Raw genomic sequence first — 21,377 nt, 5'->3', positions numbered from 1 at the left:
GCTGGGAATGGCTACCGATTTAGACTCATTCCGCAGGGATCTCCGTTCATTTCCAAGTGAACAAAGTAAAACTCTGCATTTAAGATGGATCGTAAGTGTTGCCCTCATGACTGTAATTTGCACAACCTTCCAGAAAAACATGTTCTACAAGGTGTCCGGGATCCAGTTTTTGCAGGCTCTGGCAATGCACTTCACCTAGTCCTTAGTACAATAGACATCTGGTTAAGAACCAGAAAAAACGAAGTGAAATTAAGAAACACTTAAGATTTATGAACATTATAGTTTATCCCATATGAAGTCATTGCTTGTCAAAATAATTAAGACACACAAACACATCTAGAAAGAATTTATTTTCATTAGGGAATAAATTTAAATATAATTATAACATGGGCAGGTAGGTAGCTAGAGAATGAGGAGAAGCTGAGGACTGCCTGTAGCACCTTCCTCCGTGGTACACTCCAAACCCCGTCTTTTTCATGCACATCGGCTGGAAATATCCAATATGACTGTAGGTGCGGCACACCCATTCCTCATCCTGCACCTGAGCCTCAGCTTCCCATCCCGCACCAGACACTGCAACACTTCTGAGATTCCAACACATGCTCTGCCGTTGCACATGTGCCAGAGGCCCCGGCAGTTTCCTAGAGATCACCACTGGTGCTGCAGCCTTGCTCCAAACTTCACCTCATTTGAATCCTCAATTAGGACTTGCCCCAGGTACCACCTTATTCTATAGAATGAAAACCGCAAATCTTGTAAATTGCAGCACTGTCTCCTGAGGTTGCCAGCACTCCCATCTAAGCGGATACTTTCCCTTTGTCTTTAAATAAATCTTACTTTCCCACTCCTGTTTTTCAATTTCTTCTTGAATTATTTCATACATGGAGGCAAGGAACAAGCTGGGCTGTGGGTCATACCTCCTACACAATTATGTATTAATGTTTAATTTTTTAGTGAGTAATAACTAATACATTATCTGTTGAAAAATGTGATGATAATTTATTCATGATCAAATGCGAAAAGAAAAGCCTATGGAAATATGTTGTGTTGCCACAATTTTGCAGTATTATTGAAATCGGACATGACCCCCTAAAATTTACACTGAAATGTGGCCCCTTAAATCTCCCTAGAAATGCTATCCGGGGTGCCATACGATTCCACCACGGGCTTATTACTAAATCCCCGATATTGATAAGCCCAATTCTTGCCTAATACTTAGAGAAGAATTCTAAATACTGGCACAGATAAACGAGGCAGTGTGGTATGTTTTAAGCTTTTATTTAGTGAGAAAGATGCATAGGAGAGTGAGAGCTTTATATAAGAGAGAGAGGTGACTAGGAGTTCATACCGAGCACCAGGTACCAGCCACGTGGATGAGCATCTAGGCCTGTGTCTGGGCCAAGAAGCCTAGAGCACATGGCCCTAAGGCCATATGCCCTGGAGGCGCGGGGCTAAAGCAAGCCCCCCTCCTGACAAGAGGCCAGGGAAGAAGGGCGAGGCCAGGCCAAACTGTGTCCTGTTTTTAACCCACTTCCAAAGGGGAGTGGTTAATTAACCTGATTGGCTGGTGGGCACCCAGGTGTGGCCAGGTAGGGGAATGAGGCCACACAGGGGCATGGCAAAGGCATCAGGTAGGGGCTTGAGGTCACATAGTGGCATGGCAAAGGCATGGTCTTGCAATTCACAAATCTAATCAATTTTAACGTGTATGCCTGCCTACTTCATTATCAAGAAGTTTGCTTGTCTTGCAAAGCATAGGAATAGTATTCTTAACCTACTTACTCTTTTTTAATATCAATTCTGAAAGAGAATACTGTAAGATAATGCATAACGATTGCTAAAAATAACATGCAAATCAAAGACTTATAAATAACTTTTAGATAACAATACATTTTCTTTCTGTGATTATGACGATACCATAATTTTATGCAAAGTTTAAAACAGTTAATAATGGGAACTTGGATACTTTCTGCCAAATGATTATGCAACAAAGTGTTCACTTCAAAGAATTAATGTCAGATATCTCAGAAAAAATTGCCTGCACAGAACACTTAACTGATAAACTGATAAATTAAATGTAACTCATGTGGTTTTTCATATTATTCCTTAAAATGTTTACATGACTCATAATTATTATTGTTATTAAGAGATTTACAGAGGCCACTTAGCATTTAAATAAATAAATACAATTTCTCCCCAAACTACATTCTTCTAGTGACCTTGAACTTTGCATAAGCTGTATACCAGGAATAAACTACTTTTTAAAAAATACCAAATGTCTAGCTCTGTAGAAATCTGTGAGATTTAAATTATTAGAAATAAGCTTGCCTAAATTTCCAACAATATGATTTTTAATACAACTGATTGTATTTGGAAATACAGCAAGGTAAATGGAAATGAGTCATGCATTTGCAGAGAAGTCCAAATAAATGTAGAGTAAGTTTTGGAGCCTATCCTTAAATTTATGCTCAATTTGGCTTAAAGCCCAAACCAAATGTCAGTAAATCCTTCCATACTGACGCTGAGTCCAATTGCATTGTGTTAATGTCTCTCATCTTCTATGATCTCAAGTCCTTCAAACTCTCTTGCAACTCCTAATTCTCTAAAAGTACAAAGATCTTCACAATCCATCAATCTCTCATGGACATATTTTGAGAAGACAATTTCATGTTTGCATGTGGAAGTTATTTTAGCTTTCATGAGACATAATAATAACGGTAATGATAAACAATTCTAATAAGGACATATTCGTGTTCCTGGTACTATTCTAAACATGTGACACAAATGTACTAAATTCAATTTACACATTTTTGGACCATTATTTTTTATTTGTCTAGATGGTGTTTTTTTCCTCTAGATGGTGTTTTTCAGGTTTATAAAGCATTAAATATTACTTCAGATTTTTGTTAATTAATTTCAAGTAGAATATAGAAACATTTTACATTTACATCTGTACATTTACATCTCACTTTATGGTGCTATTGTTTTTCTTTATTGTTATTTTTTACTTTAATTAATTTGCCCATTTGTATAAAGGGAATAGATTTCATATATTTCATATATACAGTTTTTGTTTTTGTACTATGGAAAAACTGCACATAAATTTTTCATTTTTGCACCAAAATTAGCTTGTCTCTTAATTTCATTGTTATACAAATTTTAGAAGTACTTATTTTACTAACATGTATTATACATCAAAAAATACATTGCAAGGTGTTGCTTTTTATAACATTAAGTCATTTGATGTAGCCAAGAGAAAGAAGAAGAGTACATATATCATATTTATAAATTTATTTTATTTTGTCAATATTAGAATTTATCATTTTTTTTTATTTCAGTGGGCTTGAGTTACCTGATACTATTTCCTCTATGGCTTCATTTCCAAAATAGCCTCATCTCTATTCCTTTCTTTTTTTATTTTGATGTTCAAATGCATTAAAATTCCATACAGTATAGCCTAATTAATCAATTTTTGTATATGTATATATATACATATATACATATGCATTTGTATACATATATACAGAGAAGAATACTTTTGTACTTAAATTTAGTTAAGAGAATTTGCAGAAAGAAATTTAAAACTATATTACTTTTTCTAGATAATTTATTTTATTCTAGCTATTTATTGTGGATTTTTATTATGGATTTTTATTGTTATCTGTTGTTACTTCCTGTTATACTGAGTAAATTTTCTTAGTATTCGTTGTAATGTTGGTTTCATGCCAATAAATTTTCTCAGTTTTTGTTTTCTTCATCTTTTATATATAGTTTGTTGGACACAGAATTCATGGTTAAATTCCATTATTTCTTTCAACCTTTGGATATGCCATGCCAGTGCCTTCTGGTGGCCACTGTTTTGAAAGAAATGTTGGTTGTTAATTTTATTGTGGTTCCCTTGTGTAGATTTTAATTTTCCTTGTTGCCATTTTATTTTTTAATATTTCTCTCTATTGCTTGTAACACATCATGTTTATCTGCTTTCCACTAGAATGTCCTCTTCTGTGACTCAAATATATTGCTAATTCATTTTAGATTCTTCAAAAAGTTCATGGGAATTCATATTATGAAAAAAATCACACATGGAATTTAAAGTTTGTACTAAAATAAATTTACTTTTAAACCTATTTGTACAAGCTTTTGAAGAAATTTTGATTCATTAGAGAGACGGGGAGAGAGCAGAAAAAGAGAAAGATAGAGAGGTTCCAGCCCCGACTCATTCTGTAAATGCTCTCAATAATCCACACAGTTGGAAGCTTGGAGGCATCAACTCAACCCAGGTCTGTGGTTGAGACCCAATACTTATGCCTGATGACTCTCAGGTTGCACATTAGTAGAAACTGTAGCTGGAGTCTGGCCTCAGAATCAGCCCTTAAGGCATTTGGATCTGGCTGAAGAGACCATGAGAGTATTTTAGGCATGGAAAGCCAAGAAGAAGGACCTAAATGAAAGATCTCTGTGAGTGAGATCCCAGTAGAAAGAATGGGCCATCAAAGAAGGAGGTACCTTTCTCTGAAGGGAAGAGAGAACTTCCACTTTGACTATGACCTTGTCTAAATAAGATTGAACTCGGTAAACTCAAAAGGCTTCCATAGCCTTGGCAGCTCATGACAAGAGCCTAGGGAGATTACTGACACCATAAACAAGAGTGTCAATTTGTTAAGTCAACAACAGGAGTCACTGTGCACTTACTCCTCATGTAGATCTCTGTCCTTAATGTGTTATCCAAAGTGAATTAACGGTATAACTAGTACTCAAACATTACTTTATACTGTGTGTATCTGTGTGGGTGCAAACTGTTGAAATCTTTACTTAATATACACTAAATTGATCTTCTGTATATAAAGAAAATAGAAAATGAATCTTGATGTGAATGGAATGGGAGAGGGAGCGGGAGATGGGAGGGGTGCGGGTGGGAGGGAAGTTATGGGGGGGAAAAGCCATTGTAATCCGTAAACTGTACTTTGGAAATTTGTATTTACTAAATAAAAGTTAAAAAAAAAAAAAAAAGAAACTGTAGCTGGAAGTGGAACCAGGGCTTGAACTCAGGCACTTGGAAATGGAATGCAGGCTTCCCAAGCAATTTCTTACCTTATAAGTCAAATGCATACCTCTCAGTGTAGTTGCTGATGCTCCTTCATATAGCAGCTTTGAATTCGTCGTCTGAGGTGTCCAACATCTGGAATGACTCTCAAACTTAACACCTGAGTCACATATAGGATGAGAACAAGATACCTGGATTCAGTGCCTGCTAACACATCCTGTTTTTGTTTTTTCAGTGTAAAGGTCATATTTTCCTGTGGGATTTGTTCTTTTGTTTATGTACATCATAATTTTTTGAGACTTGGATATTTTGGATAGTATAGTGCATCACCTCTGTATACTAAAATCTCCCCTTTGGGGAAGAGAGGGTTTTTTTAAAATCTTTTTGTATATTGGTCTTTGTTTATAAATTTACTGACTTGGTTAGACCAACTGTCCACAGTTTATTTCCCCCACATTGTGTAAATTCAAATATTCCTACTCAGGCTGTTTCTTTTGTTCTTATCCAATGGCTTGGCTTCTTAGGACCCATATAAAAAACTTATTCATACAGGCTGTCTTCAAGACACCTTAGGCGGTTGTATTTTCAGGCTTTACTGTAGCATATGTATGTGGCATGCACCTGGTTTTCACCATTCATGGAGTCTAGGACAAAGGTTGCTTTGCTCGTAATTCCTGAGAATGTGTGACTACTTTCTGAGATCAGCAGTTAGTGTGCTTCTATTTCTAGTCCTAGATTCCTAGTATTTCTCCTGGGTAACTTGTTCAGCCAGATTACGGTGACAAGCTAGAGAGCACTGAATCCCTTGCCCAGTAAGAAGCCTGTGTTCCGCAGCTGTACCTGTATGTGACTTGAGAAATACTTCGGATGTTTTGGCTATCAGGACTCTGTTCCTGCGTGGGGGTACCCTCACACATAAGCACCACCTTCCAGACCCCTAGGGAACAGTAGGAATCAAAAAAGCTGCAATTTCCTGTGTCTTTCCCTGGTTCTCTCTGGTTGATTATTTTGCTTGTTTTTATAATAACAGTATCACTGCCTGTGCCCTCTTAAACACTCACCAAAATAATTTTTGTTTTTGAAAACAAAATCATGAACTTATTTAGGTTCTATTCCAAGTCAAGTCACTTCTCTCAGATGGGGCTGTGGATCTCTCCATCCCTATGGGCTGCCTCTCTTGGACTGAACTTCTCCTTCACTGTATCAAAGACTTCGGAGGTGTGAACAGTGCCCCGATTTTGTGTGTTATGTCTGTATTCTACTTTCTCCGTCTCTGGGGAGTAGGTGTGGCTTTGCTTGTTTCCTGGAGATACCAATGCTCTAAGAATGAGTAGTGGATAAGAGATATTAACCTGGAGTAGCAGACAGGAGATATTAACCTCCATTCTCCATGGCTTGTGCTCCTTGGTGAAGAATCTATATCCTACATCCTTGCTGGTTAGGGAGATATTGGGGCTTCAGTGTTCTTGGAATCTCAGAATCCTATTACTGAGTAGAATGAGAACAGGGTGGGAAACGGAGTGTCAGTTTTCTCAGCTGCATGTGCCCATAACAGCATATCTGCACTGTAGAACTGAGAACAGACAGAAGCTGGTGGTTTAATGTCTCAGCGGATATACCCAGAGCTCCAGGCTACAGGTTACTAGGAGAGAGATCCTTGTTCTTCTTGGTCAATCTTGTCCAGTATAGTTTCCAGACAAGAATTTCTGTCATACAGTGTGGGACGAGGAATATTGGAGCTGGTCATGGGTCAAATTCAGCAGCCTCTTACCATTTTAAGGAAATTTAGGGGGGCCAGCGCTGTGGTGCAGTGGGTTAATGCCCTGGCCTGAAGCACCAGCATCCCATATGGGTGCCGGTTCTAGTCCTGGCTGCTCCTCTTCCGATCCAGCTCTCTGCTATGGCCTGGGAAAGCAGTACAAGTTGGTTCAAGTCCTTGGGCCCCTGCACCCGCATGGGAGATCTGGAGGAAGCTCCTGGCTCCTGGCTTCAGATCGGCACAGCTCAGGCCGTTACAGCCAGTTGGGGAGTGAACCATCAGATGGAAAACTTCTCTCTCTCTCTGCCTCTCCTCTCTCTGTGTAACTCTGACTTTCAAACAAATAAATAAATCTTTAAACAAAAAAAAGAAATTTAGGCTGGCGCTGCGGCTCAATAGGCTAATCCTCTGCCTGCAGCACCGGCACACCGGGTTCTAATCCCGGTCGGGGCACCAGATTCTGTCCTGGTTGCCCCTCTTCCAGGCCAGCTCTCTGCTATGGCCAGGGAGTGCAGTGGAGGATGGTCCAAGTCCTTGGGCCCTGCACCAGCGTGGGAGACCAGGAGAGGCACCTGGCTCCTGGCTTTGGATCAGCATGATGCACCAGCCGCAGTGTGCTGGCCGCAGCAGCCATTGGGAGGTAAACCAATGGAAAAGGAAGACCTTTCTCTCTGTCTCTCTCTCTCACTGTCCACTCTGCCTGTCAAAAAAAAAAAAAAAAAAGAAAGAAAAATTTAATAAACTTTCCTTAATATTACTCCATTTGTTATATCTTTAATAAACTTTCCTTAATATTACTCCATTTGTTATTATTTATGATAATACCCCAAGATTCTATTTTTTGAAATAATAGTCACCAGCCGAATGGTTGTTTAGGAAAAAGATCGACCATTCTGGAAACATCATCAGTAATATTTATAAATTCCAATAGAAACTGATATTGTTATAATCCCAAATTCCACCTGAATAAACTAAGGTGTAGAAGGAATTCACAATTTTCTTATTAGTGTGTTTCTTAATCTAATGAAATGCTCTGGCACATAGTATTAAATCCAATAACTACTTAGTAAAACATTTGATGAATGAATATGGTAACTATCTGACTATTTTCTTTGAATTAATAGAGGTTGTAAGTCTAGCAAATAGAATCTAAAGTTCTTCAGTGATTTTTACAGAAAAATTACATCAAATACGTGTCAGTGCCATGAATTAACAGTATCATAATTATAAACCAGAGATTAATGAGCATGCCTCACATTGATCCTTTCTTTTAGAATACAGTCTTTCACTGAAGACCATGAAAGTAAATCTTGATCATTTGAAATTATGACCACACTGTCTTTGGGAGAACTTCTCTCAGTGTAGCAGAACTGGGAGTGACACACAAAGAGAGAGATTTGCACTCACCAAAGCATTTACACAGCACAGAGCCTTCATGCACAAGTATATTGAATGACCTGGGGCTTGAGTTAAGTTCAATGCCAGCACCAGAAATGCTTCCCAGAGCTAATAACCTCTCTTGTCTCTGATCTGGGCCAGATGACCTCTTCTTTGGGGATAAAGCAAAGTGCTGATCAAGGCTCTGTCAACCCAAACCATTGCTCTTGTTCGGTGGACGGCTGCTCTCCCCAGGACACACGATGTCAATCATGCTGTTTCTGTGGGATCATTCAGGGAGGCAGTCATGTTGTGAGAGAAAATCAAATGTGTAGGGAAATTCACTTAGGTTCCCTTAAACGAACTGCATGAATGTCAGGCCTCATGTACTTAAAATTTAATAAGAAGAATGACTTTATAATGTTCTTTAACAGAGACCTCCCTGCTGAGGAGAGAATGGGGCTTGTTTGGACTTTTACAATTCAGATTTTCAGGCGTAGGAGAGTGTATTTCCTCTCTCTACTTTCATTATATAGCTGTAGCTTTTAAAAGCAATTATATTTTGAATACTAAAAGTAATAAAATTCGGAATATTTAGTTTGTTTATTTGTGCAATTTTAAAACTTCTATAGACCAAAGTATTTTCCATTTTATTGTGGTTGTTAGTTTTCATGGGTGCAATGATTGGATCCCTCATGAATGGCTGTGTTTGGAAGAGTATTCGGCAAGTGGATTGGCTTTCTACATCTGGCACTTAAAAGAGCTATAACTTTAAATACCTATTTTATCATCTCTGACTAACGGATAATTTTTCTTTAAAATGTGTGTAATAATCATTCCTCCGTATGATTTTTATAAACATTAATATCATCATGTTCATAGCAGTGTTAGCAGTGTTAAATGAATGTAGTGTACACATGTACATACACACAAGTATTTTCATATAATGGAGCAACAGTTTGACTAAGTTGCTGATTCTTAAATGAAGCCATGTTTATGCAATGTTCATTCATATATAATTTATCAATGACATATATCAATATATGTACATATGTAGCATATATGTATATATTGCTTTATAAGTTTATATAAATATATTTTATATGTACAATTTTTAAAGATAGATCTTTAGACAAAAGGTTCCTATTTTGCATAAATGTTTCTAGGATCAACAGATATCCATATACTGCTTTTTCCTGAGATTTATTTCATTTATTTGAAAGGCAGATTTACAGAGAGAGAGGGAGGAATAGAGACAGATCTCCCATCCACTGGTTCATTCCCCAGATGGCTGCAACAGCCTGGACGGGACCAGGTCAAAGCCAAGAGCCAAGAGCTTCATCCAGATCTCCCATGAGTGTGCAGGGGCCAAGCACTTGGGCTGTCCTCTGCTAATGTTCTAGATCATTAACAGAGAGCTGAATTGGAAGTAGAGCAGCCAGGACTCGACTGGTGCCCATATGAGTGGCAGGCATTGTGACAACACACTATACCACAATGCCAGTCCTTGGATATCCATACTTTAAAAAATACTTTCCTCGTATTGTATACAAAAATAAATTCAAAACGCATTATATTTTCAGCTGTAAAATTTATAGAAGAAAACATAGGAGAAAGTCTTGCATTCAGTTTATCAGGCATTTATTTATTTGAAATGTCCAAAAAGTACATCCATAAATGAAGACGTTCCTATACTTGTCTTTATCCAAATTAGAACATGTGGTCTCTAAAAAGCAATGTGGAAATTAGAAAGAAAAATGCAAAACAAGTACGGGGAAAAATACTTGCAAGTTGTGTATGTGATAAAGAATTGTATTAAGGATACACAAAGAATACATAAAGAACCCTAAAAAGTTTGCTTATGTCTGAAAAGGAGAAAAAATTAAAATTGACAAAATACTATAGCAGTTTACCAAAGAATATATGTGAATGGAAAATAAGGATGCAAAAAGAACTTAAATATCTTTAGTCTTTACAGAAATAGAAATTAAAAGCACACAATGAAACACTCCAATATACATGTTATGATGGGCAGGATTTAAATCATACCACATCTTGGAAAGCATGTGAATAAAGTCATTTATATTTCTTAGATAACTGTACCATGAAATAATCGCTCCAGCAAACTATCAATATCCTAAAAAAAACAATAAACTGTGCACCAATCATAAGATCTAGCCACAAGGCCAGCGCCATTGCTTAGAGGGTAAAGCCACTGCCTGTAGTGCTGGCATCCCATATGGATGCTGATTCAAGTCCCAACTACTCCACTTCCAATCCAGCTCCCTGCTAATGCACCTAGGAAAGTCATGGAGGATGGCCCAAGTTTTTGGGCCCCTGCACATATGAAGGAGTCCCAGAGGAAGCTCTTGGCTCCTGGCTTTGCCCTGGCCCAGCTCAGGCCATTGCTACCATTTATCAAATGAACCAGTGGATGCAAGACCTTTCTGTGTCTCCCTTTCTCTGTCTGTAAATCTTCTTCTGAAATAAATAAATAAAGCATAAGAAAGAAGATGTAGCCACTGCAATCTTAGCTATTTACTTGAAAAATGAGAACCCATAAGTATATTTATGCAAATACAAGTGCTCATAGCTTATTTTTTTCAAGAAAGAAGTTAAGTGCCCGTTAACCTGAATAGAAACACTGGAGGAAATACATAGGATGGAGTATTACTCACCAATGAAAAAATTATGAATTATTGATACTTGTTATAATATAGAAAAATATAAAATAATTTGGAGTGAAATATAAGAGTAGATAATCTATGATTGCGTTTACATGGGATTCTAAATTATGTAAATTAATATATAATGAAAGGAAGCAGATCAGTGATTATCTCAAAAAAGCTTTGAGCAAGAGGGAATGATTGCAGATAGCACAAGAAAAGTTTGAGAGTGATGGGTGTGTTCACCTTTTTAATAGTGGTGATGTGAGGCCAGCACTGTGGCGCAGCAGGTTAAAGCCCTGGCCTGAAGTGCCAGCATCCCATTTGGGTGCCGGGTCTAGTTCCGGCTGCTCTACGTCCAATCCAGTTCTCTGCTATGGCCTGGGAAAGCAGTAGAAGATGGCCCAAGTCCTTCGGCCCCTGCATCCACGTAGGAGACCCAGAAGAAGCTCCAGGCTCCTGGCTTCGGATCGGCACAGCTCCGGCTATTGCGGCCATCTGGGGAGTAAACCAGTGGATGGAAGATTTCTCTGTCTTACCTCTCTCTGTAACTCTGTCTTTCAAATAAATAAAATAAATCTTTAAAAAATTAGTGATGATGGCTTTATGCATTTATTTATCAAATTTATCAAATTGTACACTTTAGATATATGTAGATAAGTTTGTGTCAACTGTACCTCAATACAGCGATTTTTAAAAAGTTAATTGTCATTTTGAACCTCAAATACTATATATGTCTCTGTCTTATTGTTCTATATATACAGAAGATGAAAGGATAATTAATAAAATTAGAATTTTCAAAAATGACACAATAATTGATTGCATTATAAGTTAAAATGAATTTCTGAAATAAAGTCAAAACATGTTATCTGGATATCGGTTATTCAAGATCAAACCTCAGTGGATACCATTAGTTATTCCCTAGTCCCGGGCTATATTACAATGAACAATATTTCATCTCAATCAAATATTAGTTGAAGCATTTGTATTTCCTTGTTTATCACATATCTTTAAATTTCACAGAACACCATGGTTGTGCAACTCCATGACTGATGATATTCACATAGCATTTCAATGTTTTATGTATTGTATTTAGCTGCTATGCATTCAGAGATTTAATTTCAGTTGTGGATATAAATAAGATTAATTTAATTGTTATAATTAGATATTAATACGCTATATATGGGCCGGCACCGCAGCTCACTAGGCTAATCCTCCGCCTTGCGGCACCGGCACACCTTGTTCTAGTCCCGGTTGGGGCACCGGATTCTGTCCCGGCTGCCCCTCTTCCAGGCCAGCTCTCTGCTGTGGCCAGAGAGTGCAGTGGAGGATGGCCCAAGTGCTTGGGCCCTGCACCCCATGGGAGACCAGGAGAAGCATCTGGCTCCTGCCTTTGGTTCAGCGTGATGCGCGGGCTGCAGCGCGGCGGCCATTGGAGGGTGAACCAATGGCAAAAGGAAGACCTTTCTCTCTGTCTCTCTCTCTCACTGTCCACTCTGCCTGTCAAAAAAAATGCTATATATGTTAATAAATTGAATTTTCTAAATAATGAATTTTCAGTGATGAGAAAACTGTACATGTGATTTTGATAATATCAGGGCAAATATCAGGACAGTTTATTATCTTATCAAGGAACATGTGTAATATATTTAACTTTAAGATAAAATTTAATTTTAAGATAAAAAGCATACTTTACCTCATATATTAGTATGAGGCTTTTTTGAATATCTTAGAATACATTTTCCTCTGGTCTCTCTTTTTAGATTTCTTTTATGAAGTAACATTGTGACTTTTTTCTGGGTTTTGGAAGGTATCTGGGCTATCCTATCCCCCAAGAACATGGATAAGTGTGGTCCATATGGTGGCACAGCACGTTAAACTGCTGCTTGTGACCATAACATTCCATATCAGAGTACTAATTTGAGTCCCAGCTGCTCTAATTCTGACCTAGCTTTCTGCTAATGCGTCTGAAGAGGGATCAGATGATGGCCTGAGTTCTTGGGTCACTGCCTCCAGTGTAGAAGACCTGTATAGAGTGCTGTTTTCTAACTTTGGCCTGTCCGAGATTTGGCTGTTTCTGACATTTACAGAGTAAACTAGCAGATGCATGATTCTAGCTCATTCATTCTCTCCCTCTTCCCTGTGGGGTGTGTGTGTGTGAGAGAGAGAGAGAGAGAAGGAGAAAGAGAGAGAGAGAGACCCTCTCTTTCACTCTTCTTTTCAAATAAATGCATATTTTAGATATTTTAAAATTTTTATTAATGTAAAGGGAACAGATTTCATATATTTCACAGATAAAATTCTAAGGAAATAACCATACTTCTCACCCTCCCTTCTACCCTCAATTCCCGCTCCTTTCTTCCTTTTTTCTTTAATTTTTGAGATAATATAATTTCAGTTTACATTATTTTATAGTCACAGACTTAATGCACCACTAGCCATAATGTTCAACAAGCAAATAATAAAAGGACCCCTGTTCCACAGGACTATAGACAAAGGCTAAAAACAATAATCAAACCCCAAGATGTCAATTTAATTCTTCATTGTTGTTTACTATCTATTATATTCTATATTAACTGTCACCTATCTGAAAAAACATATAATATTTGTCTTTCAGGGACTGGCTTATTTCATTAATATTAATGGTCTCCGATTGTATACATTTTGTTTTAGAAGAAAGAATTAGGTTCTTTTTTACATCTCAGTAATACTTCATGTTGTATTTATATCACAATTTACTTATCCAATCATCAGTTGATGTGCAGATGGGTTGATTCCATATCTTAAGCTATTGTGAATTGAGCTACATGAGCTGCAATAAATTTTGGCGTAAAAATACCTAACTCATATACTGACTTACTTTTTTAAGGTAAATTTCCAGGATCTTATGGTAGAACTTTTTCACTTTTTGAGGAATCTCCATACTGTCTTCCATAATGGTGTACCAGTTACATTTTCACCAAGAGTATATTAGAGTCCCCATTTACCCATATCCTTGCCAGTATTTATTATTTTTTTTTATTTTAGAATGATAGACATTCTAGCAGGGGAGAGGTGAGACCTCGTTGTGGTTATTATTTGCATTTGCCTGATGGCTAGTAATCCTGATCATTTTTTGTGTGTGTGTTGGCCATTTGTATTTGATCCTTTGAAAAATACCTGTTCAAATCCTTTGCCCATTTCTTAACTGTATTGTTACATTATTGTTGAGTTGGATAATATGGATATTTTGATAATATTAATTCTTCAAATCCACAAATGTGGAAGACTTTTCCATTTTTTCTTCTATTTGTTTCCTTAATGTTCTATTATTTTCATTGTAGAGATCTTTGACATCCTTGCTTAAATTTATTACAGAATTTGAACTTTTGTGTAGCTGTTGTGACTAGGACTGATCTTACAAGTCCTTTCTCAGCCATGGCGTTGTCTGTTTATACAAATTCTGTTGACTTTTGTGTGTTGATTTTATATCTGCCACTTTGCCAAGTTCCTATATGAAGTTCAATAGTCTCTTAGTGGAATCTTTTTTTTCCCCTGTGTTTTTAGGATCTTATCATCTGCAAACAAGGATAATTTGACTCCTTCTTTCCAATGTGTATTCCTTTGATTCCATTTTCTTGCTTAATGGCTCTTGCTTAAATTTCCAGAGCTCTATGGAACAGCAATGGTGAAAATGGGCATCTTTGCCTGGTTCTGGATCGTAGTGGTAATGCTTCTAGCCTTTTGTCATTCAGTATGATACTGGATATGGCTTTGTCATATATTACTCGATTGTGCTGAGATATGTTCCTTCTATATCCATTTTGCTTAAGGTTTCTATCATGAAAGGATGTTGTGTTTTTATCAGATGCTTTCTCTGCATGTAGTGTATAGTCTTATTTGTCAATTCCTTAATGTGATGTATCTCATTTATTGATTTATGTATGCTTAACCGTATCTGCATCCCATGATAAATACTACTTTTTCCCATTTGTTGGATGATCTTTTTGATATGTTGCTGCATTCAGTTAGCTAGTACTTTTTCAGGATTTGCATCAGTGTTCATCAGGGATATTGGTCTATTATTTTCTTTCGTTGCTGTATCTTTTTTTTTTGTTTTGGAATTAATGTGATGCTGGCCTCATAGTAGGAGTTTGGGAAGATTCCCTCCATTACAATAATTTTGAGCCTGCACCGTGGCTCAATAGGCTTATCCTCCGCCTGCAGTGCCGGCACACTGGGGTTCTAGTCCTGGTCGGGGCACCAGATTCTGTCCCGATTGCCTCTCTTCCAGTGCAGCTCTCTGCTACGGCCTCGGAGTGCAGTGGAGGATGGCCCACGTCCTTAGGCCCTGCACCCGCATGGGAGCCCAGGAGGAAGCACCTGGCTCCTGGCTTCAGATCAGCTCGGTGCGCTGGTCGCAGCGCGCCGGCCACAGTGGCCATTGGAGGGTGAACCAACGGTAAAGGAAGACCTTTCTCTCTGTCTCTCTCTCTCTCTCTCACTGTTCACTCTGCCTGTCAAAAAATTTTTTTGATAAGTTTAAGGAGAAGGGATTACTTTTTTAAAATTCTGGTAGAATTCATCAGTGAAACCATTCACTCCTGGGTTTTTCTTTGTTGGTAGGGTCTTTATTTCTGACTCAATCTCCATCATGATTGTTGGTTTCTTTTTGTTTTCATTGTCTTCATGACTTAAGTTTTGTAAATTATGTTGTCCAGAAATAAATTAATTTCTTCTAGATTTTCCAGTCTGTTGGCATAAAATTATTTGCAATAATTCCTAATGATTCTTTTTATTTCAGTGACATCTGTTGTAACATCGCTTTTTTCATCTCTGATTTTGTAAATTTGGGTCTTTCCCTCTGCTTTCCTTTTCTTTTTTTGTTAGTTGGGCTAATGGTTTATGAATTCTGTTTATTCTTTTCAAAACACCAGCTCTTCATTTCACTGATCTTTTGTATGTTTTTTGTTTCAATTTTGTTCATATCTTCTCCAATTTTTAATATTTCTCTCCTCTTACTAATTTTGGGTGTGACTTGTTCTTGTTTTTCTGGATTCTTGAGATGCTTTGTTAGATCAGTTATTTAATATCTTTCCAATTTTCTGATGTAGGAACTCACCGCTATCAACATTCTCTTAGCACTGCTTTTGCTGTATCAGATAAGTTTTGATGTGATGTGTTTTCATCTTTATTTGTTTCAATGAATTTTTTATTTCCCTTTTGATTTCTTCTATGATATTAATTCAGGAATATGTTATTCAGGCTCCATGTGTTTGTATATTTTCTAGAGTCTTTTGTTATTTCTAACTTCATTCCATTGTGATTAGAAAAGATACATGGTATGATTTCATTTTTTTTTTAATTTGTGGGGACTTGTTTTATGGCCTATAATGTTGTCTATTCTAGAGATTGTTCCAGGTAATGATGAAAATAATGTATATTCTGCAGTTGTAGGATGAAATCTTCTATATTTATTATGAGATCCATTGGTTAATAGTGTAGATTAGTTCTGTTGTTTCTTTGTTGATTTTTTGCCTAGTTGTTATGTCCATTGACGAATGTGGAGTGTTGAAGTTTGCCAGTATTATTGTATTGAAGCGTATGTCTCCCTTTAAATCCATTAACATTTGTTTTAATTACCTGGGTTCTCTAGCATTCAATGCATATACATTTACTATAGTTAATCTTCCTGTTGAATTGACCCCTAAATATTTACATAATAATCTTCTTTGTTTCTCTTAACTGTTTTTTGTCTTAAAGTCTATTTTGCCTATTATTAAGAAAGCCACTGCTGCTTGTTTTGTTTATTTTCATGTGTATGGAATACCTTTTCCTGTCCTTTCATTTTCAGTCTATGTGTATCTTTGTTGGCAAGGTGTGTTTCTTATAGACAGCATATAGATAGGTCTTGCTTTTTAATTCATCCAGCTAGTCTGTATATTTTTATCAGAGAGTTTAGTCCATTATCAGTCCAAATTATTATTGACACATAATCATTTGGTCTTTCCATTTTTCCTTTAATGTTCCCATTGTTTGTTTTGGATTTAGGAGGTTTTCTGCCTTCACTTTTTCTTTTTTTTTTTTTTTTTTTTTTTTTTTTTTGATGTTGGCTATCTTTCTCTGTTTCTGGGTGTAGTACACCCTTAAGTATCATTTGTAAGACTGGATGGGAGATGACAAACTCTTTCCATTTTTGTGTGCTTTTAGAAGTGAAATCAGAGAAGACTCCCTAAAATTTATACTGAAATGTGGCCCCTTAAATTTCCCTAGAAATGGTATTCAGGGTGCCACATGTGCTACCAGAATTTGGGGTGCCTTACGATTTCACCATGGGCTTATTACTAAATCCCCAATATTAATAAGCCCAAGAGGGTTCTTGCCTAATATTTAGAGAATAATTCTAAATATTGGCACAGATAAACGAGGCAGTGTGGTATGTTTTAAGCTTTTATTTAGTGAGAAAGATGCATAGGAGAGTGAGAGCTTTATTTAAGAGAGAGAGGCGAATAGGGGTTCATACCGAGCACCAGGAACCAGCCATGTGGAAGAGCATCTAGGCCAGGAAGCCTAGAGCACATGGCCCGAAGGCCATGCGCCCTGGAGGCGCAGGGCTACAGCAAGCCCTGTCCTGGAAAGAGGTCAGGGAAGAAGAGCAGGGCAGAGCCTCGAGCACACTGTGCCCCAGGCTTTTAACCCACTTCCAAAGGGGAGTGGTTAATTAACCTGATTGGCTGGTGGGCACCCTGGTGTGGCCAGGTAGGGGAATGAGGCCACACAGGGGCAGGGCAAAGGCATCAGGTAGGGGCATGAGGTCACACAGGGGCGTGGCATAGGCGTGGTCTTCCAGTTCACAAATCTAATCAATTTTAACCTGTATACCTGCCTACTTCATTGCCCACTCGGAGACACCAGACCTTAATCTTAAGGGGATGCTGATGGGCGTCGAGTCACCATCTTCTGTAGCTACTTCCTGCTTATTAGGGGTGCAGACCCTGCCTGTTCTCGGTCTGGAAGTCTCTGCCTATCTCGTCTAATGATTTCACTTCACGAGCTGGATCTCTTTCTGTCACCGCATCCTCAGTGTCTCCTGCATGGTCATCATTATTCTCAGAAGCTGCTGGGTTATTTTAGATACACATGAAGGTCCATTCACTCTGGAGTGACCGTGGGAGTCCAAAGCGTGGCACGATGTCTTTCAACACAGCTTTAAACACCTTGTGTGCTTTCTCCATTCGGGTCGGAAAGGCCTCTATCCAACCTGTAAAAGTATCAATAAAGACTAGAAGGTACCTATAATTGCTTGTTGGGGGCATATTGGTAAAATCAGCCTGCCAATCTACACCTGTTTATGTTCCCCTCCTCTGCACAGGAGTCAACAGGGGAGGTGGCCTTACATGGTGAGGGTTATTCTGTAAACATAGTGGCCAAGAGCGAGTCATTTCCTTTATGACCGGATTTAGTCCCTTTCCTCCAAAAAGTTGGGAGACCAGTTATACTAAGGCATCTCTTCCCAAGAGGGTAGAGTTGTGTATCTCCTTTATAATTTTCCATTGAGTGGCCATTGGTAGCATAATTCTATGATTTAGCATCCACCATCCATTTGCGTTTTTAGTACAGCCTCACTGTTGGGCCCATTCATTCTCAGGCTCTGTATAGTGAGGTTCCTTAGCCACTTCGACAGATTGAGGTATAAGGGCCATTTTCAAACTTTCCTGTGTAGCTGCTCTATCTGCTAATGCGTTTCCCTGGCTAATATAATTATCTCCCTTCCGATGTCCTTCGCAGTGGATGATAGCCTCTAAAGGCTCCAGTACTGCCTGAAGTAGAGCCAGTATCTCTTTTCCATATTTAATAGGGGAGTTCTTTGCAATCAGTAAGTCCCTCTCTTTCCAGATTGCTGCTCATCTCGTAGGTCTGGCCTACCAGAGTACACCTGCCTAATTCAGAAGGTCTTTATTTTACCTTTATTTATAAATGAGAACTTTCCTGGCTACAATATTCTGGGATCACAGTATTTTTTTTTCTTTAACGACTTGAGTATCTCTCCATTCTTTCTTAGCCTGTAGGATGAGAAATCACATTTCAATCTAATTGGATATCCTTTAAAGGTAATCTCTCTTGCAAGTTTAAAGATCTTTGTGCTTTACCTTTAAAAATGTAGATGTAATGCATCATGGTGAAGATCTCTAGTCATGTTTATTTGGGGTTCTAGGTACTTCCTCTACTTATATGTCCATATCTTTGTCCAAATTAGGGAATTTTTTGTTCTTATTTTACTGAGTAGGTTTTAAAAGTCATTCTGTTTTTCTACTCCTTCAGGAATTCCTAATATATATGTATATTTTGTCATTTGGTGGTATCCCGTAAATCGTGAACACTATTTTCTTTTTAAAAAAGAATATTGAAAGTGATGGACTGAGATATTAGTTAAAGATTCTATATACAAGTTAAAAAACCTCCAAGGTCTACATTCCATAGAGGTATTTCCAAACCTTTGGTTCCATATAGGTAATTGAACTCAACCTTTGTAGACTAGAGATTCAAAAGAAATTGTGTGGATCTGGATTCATAATGTAACAAAACTCAGAATTATGGAGAGTGCCATTTTTGTTGTCCAATGGTGACGCAGGAAGAGGAAAATTCCAAGCAATTGGGAAAGAGATGACTTCAAGAAAATCACACAAAGAGTACTTGCCAGAAATGCACTATCTCAGAGTATGAGATTGTGCATCTTCAATTTTAGAAGCTATCTTCCAGTTAATAGATGATTTATAAAATTATTGTTCTGAGCACTCTTAAACTCAGGATACTCTGAAAAATGAATAGTAAATCAACAAGGAATATCGGCTACAAGTTCCTTTCACCAGCATAAGCAGTGTAAGTACCAATACTAGGGAGATGATAGAGTAATTGATGCAACCTTACTTGTAAAAATAGAAGGAATGTTCTGTTAAATATGTTAAATCCCAAAGGCAACATTATTTCCAAAGAATGAAAAAGTAATGCAAGCCTTCCTCAAATAAATTTATGATGGTTTTCAGTTCAATGAGAAGTTAAGTAAATCCATAATTTTTAGTTCGCCATGAAACACATTTATTAACCTTGGTAGATTTTTTTTCTGAGATTATTATTAGCATAATCATAGACATGAGGAAAAGCAGACAATGGAAATAGCAACATGGAATCACCAAAAGTGTAGAAAGCTAATTGGTTACTATGAACTTAATAATAATCCACTTATTAAATATTTTTGACAATTAGACTGTGATACTGTATAAGAATGTATGAATGTATAAGGTAACATAAGCTTACTGTCTTAAATTTACTATAGGGTTTTAGGAGAGTAAAGATAAGAATATCAGCTAAGAAAACATAGTTAGTAACAGATATCAAAGAGTTACCTACAGAGATTTTTATCACCTAAACTTTTTAGAATCTTAATAAATTTTAAAAACCATAGAAATTTGTGTGCCTTATGATAAATATAGAAATTTTATAAAATTAAATTTTTTCATATACCATCTGTAAAATTTCCTTCTAACTTCCTAAAATCATTAAATATATTCAGTTCATCTTATCCCCTTAAGGGGAATATTAATATCAGTCTTGTCTACTGCTATGCCATCCTGAAAGACTATGATCTTGCCTTATCATGGAAGCTAAGCAGGGTTGGACCTGGTTAGTACTTGAATGGGACTCTATTTGTCACTAGTTAAGGTCAATGTTAGGAACATCTGGACTCATAAATCAATGACAAACCTTAAATAAATACTGATTTTTAAAAAATCAAGTCATAAAAACATGTTATGTATATTATGAGTTCAATAGCACTGGGGGTACTTAAGACTTGATGATGAAGTAACAGTAAACTTTGTCAGGGAAACTTATACTAGGGCCAGAGCTGTGGCATAGAAGCTTAGGCCTCTGCCTGCAATGCCAGCATCATAAATGGGCTCCAATTAGGATGGCTATAGAAGTGGCTGATCCACTTCTGATACAACTCCCTGCTAATGCATCTGGGAAAGCAATGGAAGAGGACATGGGTCTTTTGGCCTCTGTGCCCATGTGGGAAGAGATCCCAAGTAAGCTTGTGGCTTCTCGCTTTGGCCTGGCCCAGCCCTGGCTGCTGCGATCATTTGGAGAATAAACCAGTGGATGGAAGATCTCTCTATCTCACTTTCTCCCTCTCACTTTCTCTCTCCTCCCTCTTGTCTCAAATGAGTAAATAAATGCTCAAATGAGCATTTCAAATGAGTAAACAAATCTTTTTTTAAAAAAAGAAATTAAAAAAGGGAAGCTTATACTACCGTAAAAGAGAAATATAAATAAAAGAACACACAAACAAGTAAGGATTTTCAAATATATGACAAAGTTATCAATTATGTAAGCAAATTTAAGCATCACATATGCTAAATTAAAGTAGGAAGTAGAACGAGGGTGGATATTTTTGCTTGGTGGTCAGTGAAAACTGCTGAGAAATCTTTATTAAACAGAGATTTGAAAGAATTTAGGGAATGAGATTATTGGATGGAAGAATGTTAAAGATAAC

General features: G+C 37.4%; 1 pseudogene; it reads left to right on the top strand.

Annotated features, from left to right (window-relative positions):
• Window positions 1-502: 502 nt before the first annotated feature.
• LOC127492807 (non-selective voltage-gated ion channel VDAC1-like) overlaps window positions 503-21,377 on the top strand; it is an 84,649-nt pseudogene continuing 63,774 nt past the window's right edge.

Source organism: Oryctolagus cuniculus, chromosome 14, assembly GCF_051225735.1.
Source record: "Oryctolagus cuniculus isolate XC-2025 breed Fujian yellow rabbit chromosome 14, ASM5122573v1, whole genome shotgun sequence".
In the NCBI taxonomy this organism is placed as follows: Eukaryota; Metazoa; Chordata; class Mammalia; order Lagomorpha; family Leporidae; genus Oryctolagus; species Oryctolagus cuniculus.
The sequence above is the reverse complement of the archived record's forward strand: the minus strand, read 5'-3'. Positions and strand labels throughout refer to the sequence as shown.